Here is an 11600-nt window from a genome sequence, read left to right as displayed (position 1 = left end):
ATTTTTGTCTTCGTCCTACATAACACCAAGATGTTGCACAGAGAATTAGTACCAAGGAAAAACCCTAATGCAAGAAACAGATTACAAACAAACAAATTTGCAAGTAAAAACCAATTTTTTTTTTTTTTTTGCATAGGCGCAGAATGCCCCAACATAGGCACAAAACCCATCAAGATGCACCTGTGTACCTTACACAGGCACATAACCCTTCAACATAGGTGCAGAAGTGCCCAGCAAGCTCTGAGTTGCTCTGTTTCTTGATTTTTTCACTTGCAAACATCTCAAAAGCACTCAAAACATGGTTAAATGGTTAGTTCACATCGGGTTCACCAATTAATGTAGATAGGAATTTGGAAATCATCAAAGCAAGTAGCAAATTAGACTAGTTCAATCATGAAAAACTCAATTGCAATGATAAGAAAACCTACAAACATTCAATAGAGATAATGAACATAAAACATTCAATTCAAACGCAAACCATCACAAATGTGAATGTCTCCTCCATAATTCTCCATTGTCCTTCTTTCTCCTTCAAATTGCTTTGTTTGTAGACCTCACCTACAAGTGCATAAGAATAATATGAAAGATTGACAAGACAGCATAAGGATACTAGAAGCGTGATTGATTCAGGATCGGGATTGATTCAAAAATGTAATTAATTGGGATTGGGATTGAAGAAATTCATCCAATTTATAGATAAATTGGAGAAAAGACAAGATTAGCATGAAATTGATTAGAATGGAAATTAAAATCAAGAATAGCAAAATTATGACAAGTGTATGACAAATTGCTATGGAAGGTGTTATGACAAATTATGACAATTTATGACAAATTGCTATGCAAGAAGTTATGACAAGAATTTGAAATAGAAATAGAAATTTAGGAATTTTGGAGAAATTAGAAAATTAGGTAAATTAATTAAAAGTTTTCATTCATTGATTAATTCACAAAAAGAGGGAATTAATTAGCCAATTAAATAAAAATTTAATTATGACAAGAAGACTTAGGATAAATAAATAAATTATTTAACCTAGAGGGAAAATGACAATCAAGATTAAATGAATAAATCATAAAACGCTAGAAGATGAATTAGAAATGCAAGGATGATAATTAGGTCTTGACAAAAGATAATTGATGTAGGGTCGATTTGATCATGATTCTGACTGACAAAGGACCAGTGTTGATAAATGATTGAGATTGGTTTGACAAAAATCAATGACAAAATTGACCAAGATTGACAAGGAGACCAATTGATAAGCACCAATTGACGAGGAACAATGACTAATTGTTCCAAATTGACATGATTGAAAAGGAAAACAATCTATGAAAAATCATGACTGAAGATTCTTATTGACAAGACCTAATTTGAAAGCGATAAAAATGAGGAATGCAAAAGAAGGACTCGATGCTTGCAAATGATAAAGACCAAGTGCACAACATAGAAGAAATGTTAATGCAATGCAAGAACCCTAAAATAAGGCAATGCGCAAATGTTAAAGTATGACTTCGCAAGTGTTGACCATTTTTAGATGTCTACAAGCACAAAACCCCGAAAGGAGGGCTAATTGCTTGTAGCCTTTTTAGGCCTTAAATTTGAATTTTGGTCAAATCAGGTACACAAATGGTGAATGAAAAGCACAAAAGACATCAATGCCAGTTGAAACAAGTTGTCCTCACATGAATTTGACACCTTTTGTGGGATAGACTCCAAGAACATAGTTTTAGAAGCCAGAGTGGTTATGGGGTTGAAGCCCTTCAGCATACAAGAAGTCTTGTCTTAGGGATGTGAAACAAGAGGAAGTTTAGATGGTCTATAACCTTTGCACTATGATTATAGCAACAATTCCTTGAAATCAGTAAGGACCTATTCTTAGACTACAAACAAGTCACTTGAGCATTCCTCTTGCACTCCCCTCCCTATCATAATGGTATCAGAGCATAGCTACACTTGGGAAGAAGTAGCAGTTTGACAACCATGGTGACAAATGGAGAACTAGCAAAGAAAGTGGAAGACCAGGAAGAAGAAAATAGGTTACTCAAATTGAAGCTAGACCTCTTAGAATAGAAGTTGGGTGAAGTAGAAGTGAAGGTAGATGAAGCCAACAATAAGATAGAGGGAACATAAGGTAAGGGTAAGCTAATAGCTATAGAGGATGAGACCCCTATGCTAGACCCTGTGATAGAGAATGAACCCTTTTTGAAAGCCTTGAAGGCTATGAGTGGGAGAACACTAGAAGGAGTCCCACTGTTTAGTGTTAAAATGGACTCAGAATTGGTCATGGAGTGGATTGAGGGGTTTGAGAACCATTTTGAGTGTGATGGTGTGACAGAGGTCCAGAAAGTGAACGTGGCTAAGTCCAGGTTGAGAGGAGCTACCTTAACATGGTGGAAGTTCATTCAGGATGAACGTGAGAAAAAGGGCAAAAGGCCCATAGCAACTTGGAAGTGAATGTTGACCAAGATCAAAGAGGCTTACATTCCAGAGGACTATGAAATATAGCTCCATAGGAGAAGACAAAACCTTAGGAAAAAAGAGTTAGATGTCAGCACCTACACCGAGGAGTTTCAGAAGCTATGCCTTAGGTCAAAAATCCAAGAGGATGAGAATGTCAAGGTGGCTAGGTATCTCAATGGTTTGAGATGGAACATACAGGAAGAGTTAAGTTTGTTGTGCCCTACAATAGTCTAGAAGTGCTATCAACTTGCACTCAAGGTAGAGGAAAGGAGTAGGAAGAAGCAAGAGCAGCATAACCGAGGTAGAGGAAGAGGCACAGATGGTCGAGGCCATTGAGGCAGTTTTGGGGGAAGACACATAGACCAAAGGTCCCAGGGGGAATCTAAGCTTATTGAGCAAAGCGGGGATTCTCAGAGCAAACCTAATTTTAGGGGAAGGGGATCAAGTAACCCAGGAAGGGGTAGGTCTAGTGGCCCAGGTAGAGGATCTTATTTCTTCACAATGAAATCCTACAACTATCAGAAATCGTGTCATCCTGCTTATAGGTGTCCTGAAAAGCCTAGTTCTTCCCATGGAGGTGAAAGAAAAGTGAACTATGTTCAGGAGGAAGGGAGTAGTACAAGAACTCTAGCAATGCACCTAGCACCCGAAGATGGTGAGAGTCTAATGATGAGGAGAGTATTGATGCAAGAACCTCATAAGTGTGAAGTGTCTCAGAGAAGAGCATTGTTCAGGATCAAGTTGCAAAATCTTGGGCAAGGTATGTAAGGTGATTATTGATTTAGGCTCCACAAATAATATTATCTCAGAGGAGGTAGTTGGCAAATTGAACCTACCTAGAATGAAGCATAGTGAACCCTACAAGGTAACCTGGTTAAACAAGGGGCAACATGTTCTAGTGAATGAACAAGCATGGGTAGATTTCAATATAGGTGAATACAAGGATAAGATACTCTATGACATCCTTCGCATGGATGCTTTCCATCTACTATTAGGTAGACCTTGGCAATTTGATTGAACAACACACCATGATGGTGAAAAAAACACTTATTCCTTTCAAAAGAATGGCATTGTTTACAAAATTCAGTCCCTTAATGAAGAGATAGAGAACAGTAAACCACAGGCACCTAAAGTACTATTAGTCAATGAGAAAGAGTTTTTCCAAACCATGAAAGAGGGAGATGGGATTGGCTATGCACTTGTAGTGAAACCTAAGGAGGATAAGAAAGCAAAACAAGGTGAGATCCCACAAGAAGTGCAACAACTTCTTGATGACTTTAAGAGCATCATTAGTGATGGGAAACCAGTAACATTACCTCCTCCTAGAGCCATTAATCATCAAATTGACTTTATACTAGGAGCTTCTTTGCCAAACAAAGCAGCATACAAGATGACTCCTAAACAAAAAAAAGAGGTAGCTAGACAGATTCAAGAGTTATTGGATCAAGGATTAATCAGAAAAAGTATAAGTCCTTGTGCCCACTATGTTAGCACCTAAGAAATGGTGCACATGGATATTGTGTACAGATTCCAGAGCTATCAACAAGATCACAATAAGATATAGATTCCCCATTCCCAGGATAGAAGATCTGATGGATTGTTTAGGGGGAGTGAGGTATTTCTCCAAAATAGACTTAAAAAGTGGTTATCATCAAATAAGAATAAAAGAGGGTGATGAGTGGAAAACTACTTTTAAAACAAATGAGGGTCTTTATGAATGGTTGGTTATGCCTTTTGGACTCTCTAATGCTCCCAATACCTTAATGAGGTTAATGAATGAAGTATTGCAGGATTTCCTCAGTAAGTTTGTGGTAGTCTACTTAGATGATATACTCATTTTTAGTAAGACTAAATAGTAGCATTTGAAACACTTAGCTATTGTTTTACAAAGATTATCTGATGAGCAGTTAACCATAAATCTTGAGAAATGTGATTTTATGCAGCAAGAGCTAGTCTATCTTGGTTTTGTTGTGTCCAGTGGAGATATTAAGATGGATCAATCTAAAGTCACAGCCATAACAAGTTGGCCAACCCCACTATCAGCCAGTGAGGTTTGGAGTTTTCATGGTCTAGCCCAGTTTTACCAAAAGTTTATCAGAGGATTCAGTGAAATTTGTGCACCCATGTTAGATACAATAAAGGGTGGTCATAAGGTTAAGTTTCAATGGACCGAAGCAGCCAATAAGGGTTTTGAGTTACTCAAAACTAGAGTTGCTACACAACTAGTGTTAATCCTTCCTAGCTTTGATAAGCTTTTTACCATAGAATGTGATGCCAGTCATCTTGTAGTAGGTGCAGTCTTGAGTCAGGATAACAGACCAGTTGCTTTCTTTAGTGAAAAATTGAATGATGCAAAGAAAAAGTATTCATCTTATGATTTAGAGTTATATGCATTGGTGCAGGCACTCAAGAAATGGAGGCATTAATTGCTTCCTAAGGAGTTTGTTGTGTATACAGACAACCAGGCAGTCAGTTTCTTGAATTCTCAGGATAAACTCAACCATAGACATGTGAAATGGGTAGAGTACCTACAAGCATATACATTTACTCTTAAGCACAAGAAGGGCCAATGTAACAAAGTAGCTGATGCTTTGAGTAGGAGATTGTTGACTATCTAGGAGATTCAAGTAAAGAGTATTGGGATTGATTGCTTTCAAGATTTATATCCTAATGATGATGATTTTGCTACTGCTTTTAAAGTTTGTCTTGCATTTGAGAATCATTTTCATAGTGAGTATGCTGACTATACATTGCAGAATGGTTTGTTATTCAGGGGAGGACAACTATGTGTTCCTAAAGGCTCCATGAGAGACAATCTCATTCAAGAGAAACACAATGGGTGTTTGAGTGGCCATTTTGGTCTCAACAAGACCTTAGAGTTGGTTCAACATTTTTATTATTGGCCTAAGATGAAAAGAGATGTCCAGAGGTATGTTGAATAGTGCATGGTATGTCAGAAGGCCAAAGGTAATAGCACTAATGTTGGTTTATATCAGCCACTCCCCATTCCTTCTAGGCCATGGGAGTGCATCAGTATGGATTTTGTTGTAGGTCTACCAGGGACAAAAATAGGGCATGACAGTATCTTTGTGGTTGTTGACAGATTTAGTAAAATGGCTCACTTTATACCTTGCAAAACTACTAATGATGCTAGTCATACTGCTTTTCTTTTCTTTAAAGAAGTTGTTAGAATACATGGTTTGCCATCTAGCATTATATCAGATAGAGATGTTAAGTTTTTGGGTAATTTTTGGAAGACTTTGTGGAAGAAATTGGGTACTAACTTGTCTTTTGGCTCAGCTTACCATCCACAGACAGATGGCCAAATAGAGGTGGTGAATAGAACATTGGGTAATCTACTCAGATGTCTCACCAAGGATTATGGACAAAGTTGGGATCAGCTCATCCCACAAGCAGAGTTTGCCTACAATGATAGTGTAAATAGATCCACTAGTAAGAGTCCATTTCAGATTGTTTATGGTATGCATCCAAGAGGTGTTTTTGAGTTACATGATGTGACTAAATTGCAACATGTTAGTGGGACAACAGAAGACATGGCACAATCTCTCAAAGAGATACATGAACAGGTTAAGCAGTCTTTGCAGGATACCACAACAAGAGTCAAGGCAAGGGTGGATGCTTCAAAGAGGGATGTCCAATTCACAGTTGGAGATTTTGTGATGGTACATCTCAACAAGTCTAGATTCCAAAAGGGAGTTCCTACCAAGTTACAAATGAGAAGAATTGGACCTTGCAGGATTTTGGCTAAGTATGGTCCAAATGCTTATAAAATTGATTTGCTTGCTGATGTTTCTTTATCTCCTATCTTTAATGTTGTAGATTTGGTACCTTTCAAGGGGCAGCCTCTAGTAGAGAATCAAAGAGTTTTCAACATTTCAACTTCCCTTTTTGATCTACCTCTCCCCTCTTCTTCTCCAATTTCAGAACAGGTACTTGATTCCAGAAACATCAAGAAGACTCGAAGGCATGACTACTTTGAACATTTGGTCAAGTGGAAAGATCAACCAGCCTCTAAAGCCACTTGGATACCTAAAAGTGACTTCCCCAAAGCTAGTATTCCTCTCTCTTTTCTGCCCAAAGGAGTCACATGACTTCTTTATCACCGGGGGAGTATGGTGCAGGAGCACCTAGGCCTCATTTTCAACACAGGTTTGATAGCAAGTTTGATTTTCATTAGCTTTGAGTGGGAATGGTTGTTTAAGTTGTTTTTGTATTTCTTTAAGTTGTTTGGATGAGTTTTGAACTCATTATGAGGTTTTGTTTTCCTGTTTTCATCTTTTGCTCAAAATTTGCCAATTTTGGAGTTGCCTAGCAAAATGTTGTAAAAAGTGAGTTTTTTATATGATTTTGTTTTGAAAAGGTCTAGGCATGTTTTTTGTTTGGTTTTTAGTTGTGTGAAGTGTTCTTAGGCATTTTGTGGGTTTTAAGTCCAACCCTACACCTTCTAGGCACAAAAGTTGTCATTTTTGGCATCCAAAATGTCAAATTTTAGTGTGCTTGGACATGTACCTATCCATACAAGAGGTTAACCAACCTGGAATGGTATTTATTCTCTTGTTAGGAATATTGTAAGGGTTGTTCAATTGGATTTTTTAAGGATTATGAAAGTTTACACTCATTTTACCTTGTTTTTCCCAAATTTCTAACTTGGTGTGAGCAACAGTCCATACACCTACTATACTTTTCCATATTCTTCTTGCATTTTTAGTTTCAACTATGTTTTGTTAGACTCCTCCCTTTGGTGGCATTAAATTTGATTAAGTTTTGAAGTAGTAGCAAAATTGTTTTGATTTCATAGTTTCACTGCCCAGTCTAGGAATTTGGGCAAGAAAGCTTGACCAACTTGGTTTCTTGGAGTCTTAAAGTGTTCATGGCTTCTCAAGAACCAGTTGGTCAATTTGTAAATTATGTAAATATGAGTTTTGGTTTCAAGAGAGCAGGTACAAGGTGTTTTGTGGCCATGGAGCCCTAGGCAAGTAAGCCATTTGGCTAGGGTATTTGCACAAGTATGATGCTTTGCTCTCCCATAGCATTTGCATCCTTTTGGTTAATAGACCTATGTGTTGTCTAAGTGTTGTGAGAAAGCAAAGAGACTTCCTAAGTCTAGAAGAGGAAGGTTATATGTTTCAATTTCATGAATTGTAAGCCAAAATAGTGAGTCACTGTTTTGTAGTTGTTTTCTTTCCTAGTTTGCTCTCCACCATTCATTGGTGTGAAAACCTCTATCCATACTTTGTTTGCTTGTAAAAAAGTACAAGAGAGGAGTAATCCTTTCCCTTGGGTAATGTAAAAGCCAAGATCAAACAATGATCTCCTTAGGCAAAAATGTAAAATGCCTAGTAGGCTATCACAGTCAAGTATGACTGATTTTTGCATATTGTTGAAGTTGTAAATGGATTTTCTCCTCTTCAAATTGCAGGTATGAAGGACTTCATGTATGAAGAAGATAGAGAATTTCTTATAGAGCACAAACAAACCTTCAAATATTTTTTTTAAGATTGCAAAGTGCAGGTCCAAAATGGAAAAACAGTGAAAAGAGGAAAAGTGCAGTCCCATTTACTTGACAGTGAACTATTTACCATTTGTACTTGCCTAATGCCTTTTGTGCAGGGAAAATTGGATTCCTTCTTGTCTTTAATGTTTTTTATGTTCATATGCTTCTGTTATAATTGGAATTTTGCAAAAAAAAAGTGCTTGTGGAAGGCAAAAGTGTAAAATTGTCAAATGTTGCATTTCCTTTATATGCATATCATGAAAATCTTGTTCTTCACTTTGTGAGGTTTAAAACTTTTTGGTTATGGCCTTTTTAGCCAAAAAAAAGGTAGAAATAGGTTTCTTTGTATCATTTTGAGGTTCCCAAGCTTGAAATGTGGTTTTTGACAACAAACCCTTCCAAAACCCTCCTTTTATGCCCATTTTTGGGATAGTCATGGAGAAGGATTTAGGGACCCCCAAACTTGATGAATCTTCAAGAAACCCGAAAAGGGTATCGAAAAATATGAACCTTTCAGTCTGGAACTCCATCGCTTGAGCAGGGTGAGCACAAAACCCCAAAAGGAGGGCTAATTGCTTGTAGCCTTTTTAGGCCTTAAATTTGAATTTTGGTCAAATCGGGTACACAAATGGTGAATGAAAAGCACAAAAGACATCAATGCCAGTTGAAACAAGTTTTCCTCACATGAATTTGACACCTTTTGTGGGATAGACTCCAAGAACATAGTTTTAGAAGCCAGAGTGGTTATGGGGTTGAAGCCCTTCAGCATACAAGAAGTCTTGTCTTAGGGAGGTGAAACAAGAGGAAGTTTTAGATGGTCTATAACCTTTGCACTCTAATTACAGAAAAAATTCCTTGAAATCAGTAAGGACCTATTCTTAGACTACAAACAAGTCACTTGAGCATTCCTCTTGCACTCCCCTCCCTATCACTATTTCAACTCGAACAAAGGGACAAACCCGAGGTCAATCAAAATTTTTCCCTTGGAGGTGAATCTATCAATATCATCTCCCTTTAAAGAAATTGATTGTGGAAATATGTTTATTCCTTGTTTACATATCTAGACTAGTGAATGCCTATTTCCACCCATTACTTTTGGTGAGCCCGATGCTTTTAACATCTTGCATATTTTTGATTAGGTATTTTCAGATTTGATTTTCCATATTAGAATTCGCATAATTTTTTTGGTTTTTTATTTGACAAGTGATTAAATTAATCATTGGCTATTTTTAAAAAAACATGTGTTGGATAATAGCTTCTTTCACTTCGTGTTGCTTGCTTTCATTCATACAACTCCAATGTGTTGCATTATATGGGTTTCAAAGATTTTTCTTACATTCAAGTCATTTTTTAAGGCTTATATACACATTAACATTTCTATATGGTTATCTATTTAAATAATTTAATAGAATATCTAGATTTCATAAAAGATTTGGTAGATGTGTCAAATGGAACCCTTGCTAATTCTAGAGGTGATATTGAAATGAATCAAATTTGTAACTCTCCTAGACTATATTTTATTTGTGAGAAAGGAATCAATACTCCTATCAATGAAGTCTCCTATGGAGATGCAATATTGAGTCTTTGTCTTCTCACAAAGATACTTTGGTGCAAGAGGGACAAGGTAAACATGCATATCTTAGTACATCTATCACTCTAGATCCTATTTATTCTCCTAGACCTTATTGTAATCACCAACATATTTTAAGGTGAGATGATGTTATGAATTTTATTTATGACCTATCTCCTAGCATAACATTAAGTAGAGATGAAGCTTTAGATGATGAGAAGACTTCTTCCCAATCTAATAACTTAGATATGGATAGTAATGATAGGAATGAGAATCTTCCTACAAAGGTTCTTCCTCCATCATTTATTCATCCTCTTGACCCTTCAACATGTCCTTACACAACAAGTTGTAATAAATATCTTGAAAAAAATTGCCCCCCCTCCTTTATTAGTTATTTTACCAAAACCTTGTCATACAATCCATCAAAGGACAAGACTTATCCATGTTGACAATAAAGAGAAGCTAGTAGAAAGCATATTTTGGAGACTCAAATATGATAAAAACATTACCTTTCCTTTGTAAGATACATTAATAATTGTAAGATTAAAGATGGTAGTGTGTATTGCCTCTTTCATCGTAGCTATTCACATTGTATTTAATATTGTAAAAATTTTAAAGCATTTATCCAATATTAATGTGATATAGCTCATATATATATCACACTCAATCTCATAGTTTTTCTCGATCCAAACATGAAAGTAGTACATTAGCATTTCTATCATCTATTATGTTTCTCCTCTCTATGTTGTCATAGTAGCTTACCTTATGGCGGCTCTTTTTTATTCGTGGTGGTACAATTTCATGTGCAATCATACTTGGTTATAAACATAATAGTATTTCTTATCCTTTTCTCCATTCTTGGGGGGAAAGAATAATGTTTCAATCTTCTCTCTTTTCAAGGATTTCCTTTTCCTTTGTTTAAATACATCTTTCATAACTTGGTGTCCTTTATTGCATATAATTATCCTCCATGCGAGTAAACTTTTGTCCCTTGGTTAGGACCTATTCCTTATTTGAAACAATACATTTTTTTAATGAATAATATCTTCTTAGTGAATGCATGTAATCCTTCTCTAAGAATCAACTTTTTCTAGAAATAGGGAAGGCATATATTCTTATTATCCATCCCCTTTCAAAGATGCCATCTTTATTAAATATTTCCTCTATTTTTCGGGGTAGAAATACATAGGCAAATATCTCTTCCTCATTTCACTATTAATTCTTCAAAAGGATCCATTTACACTTGTTGCACAAGATATTTTGTCTTACAACTATCTCTTCTTTTCTTCAAAAGAGTTGTGTCTCTTTAGCTTGGAATTAATGTAGATTTTTGCTTAAAGGATATCTCTTTAGTGATTAAGGTGTTTATCCTTGTACTTTCTTTGTACCTTAAGATGTAAACATATGGCTACCTTGACATCTTAAGGGGGGACATACATGTAGCCTCCTTGTTGCTTATGTTCAATTTGTGTTGCGTATTTCCTTGCATACAATTATTTGATTGGTTATCATTATTCAATGTTGTATGATTTCCTTATGAATAACATGCTTTGTTTGGTTACCCTTATTCCATTTTTTTAGGATTTCCTTATGAACAATATGATTTGTTAGTTACTCTAGTTGCAGTGTCCTAGTAACACATTCCTTGTTGTTGTTTGCCTTGTGATAAGAAACATTTTCCAGGATAAATCTTTTATTTCAATTATTTTTTGTGGATTCCCTTACAATGTTTTGTTTGGTTATCCTTGTTGCAATGTCCTAGTATCACTTTCTTTACAATTTTATTTCTTGTGATAAGAAAGCTTCACTTGAAAAAAACATTTTTTTTGATTTGTATCATTTGATCACCTTTCAATAAGAAAACTCTTCTTGGTGTGCCCCTTTGTAGGATGAGTGGAGCTAGCATAACACAAATTGCTAGACTATTTTGACTCTTTCTTTCTTTCTCTACACAAATCACACAACTTAACACAACTTGTTGTCCTGCGAGAATATGTGCTTTCATGGATCACCTAGCATAACACATGTTGCTAGCCAATGGAATATTCTCTCTCTCTCTC

This window comes from Cryptomeria japonica, chromosome 8, assembly GCF_030272615.1.
Source record: "Cryptomeria japonica chromosome 8, Sugi_1.0, whole genome shotgun sequence".
NCBI classification, from domain to species: domain Eukaryota; kingdom Viridiplantae; phylum Streptophyta; class Pinopsida; order Cupressales; family Cupressaceae; genus Cryptomeria; species Cryptomeria japonica.
Note: the sequence above shows the minus strand (reverse complement) of the source record.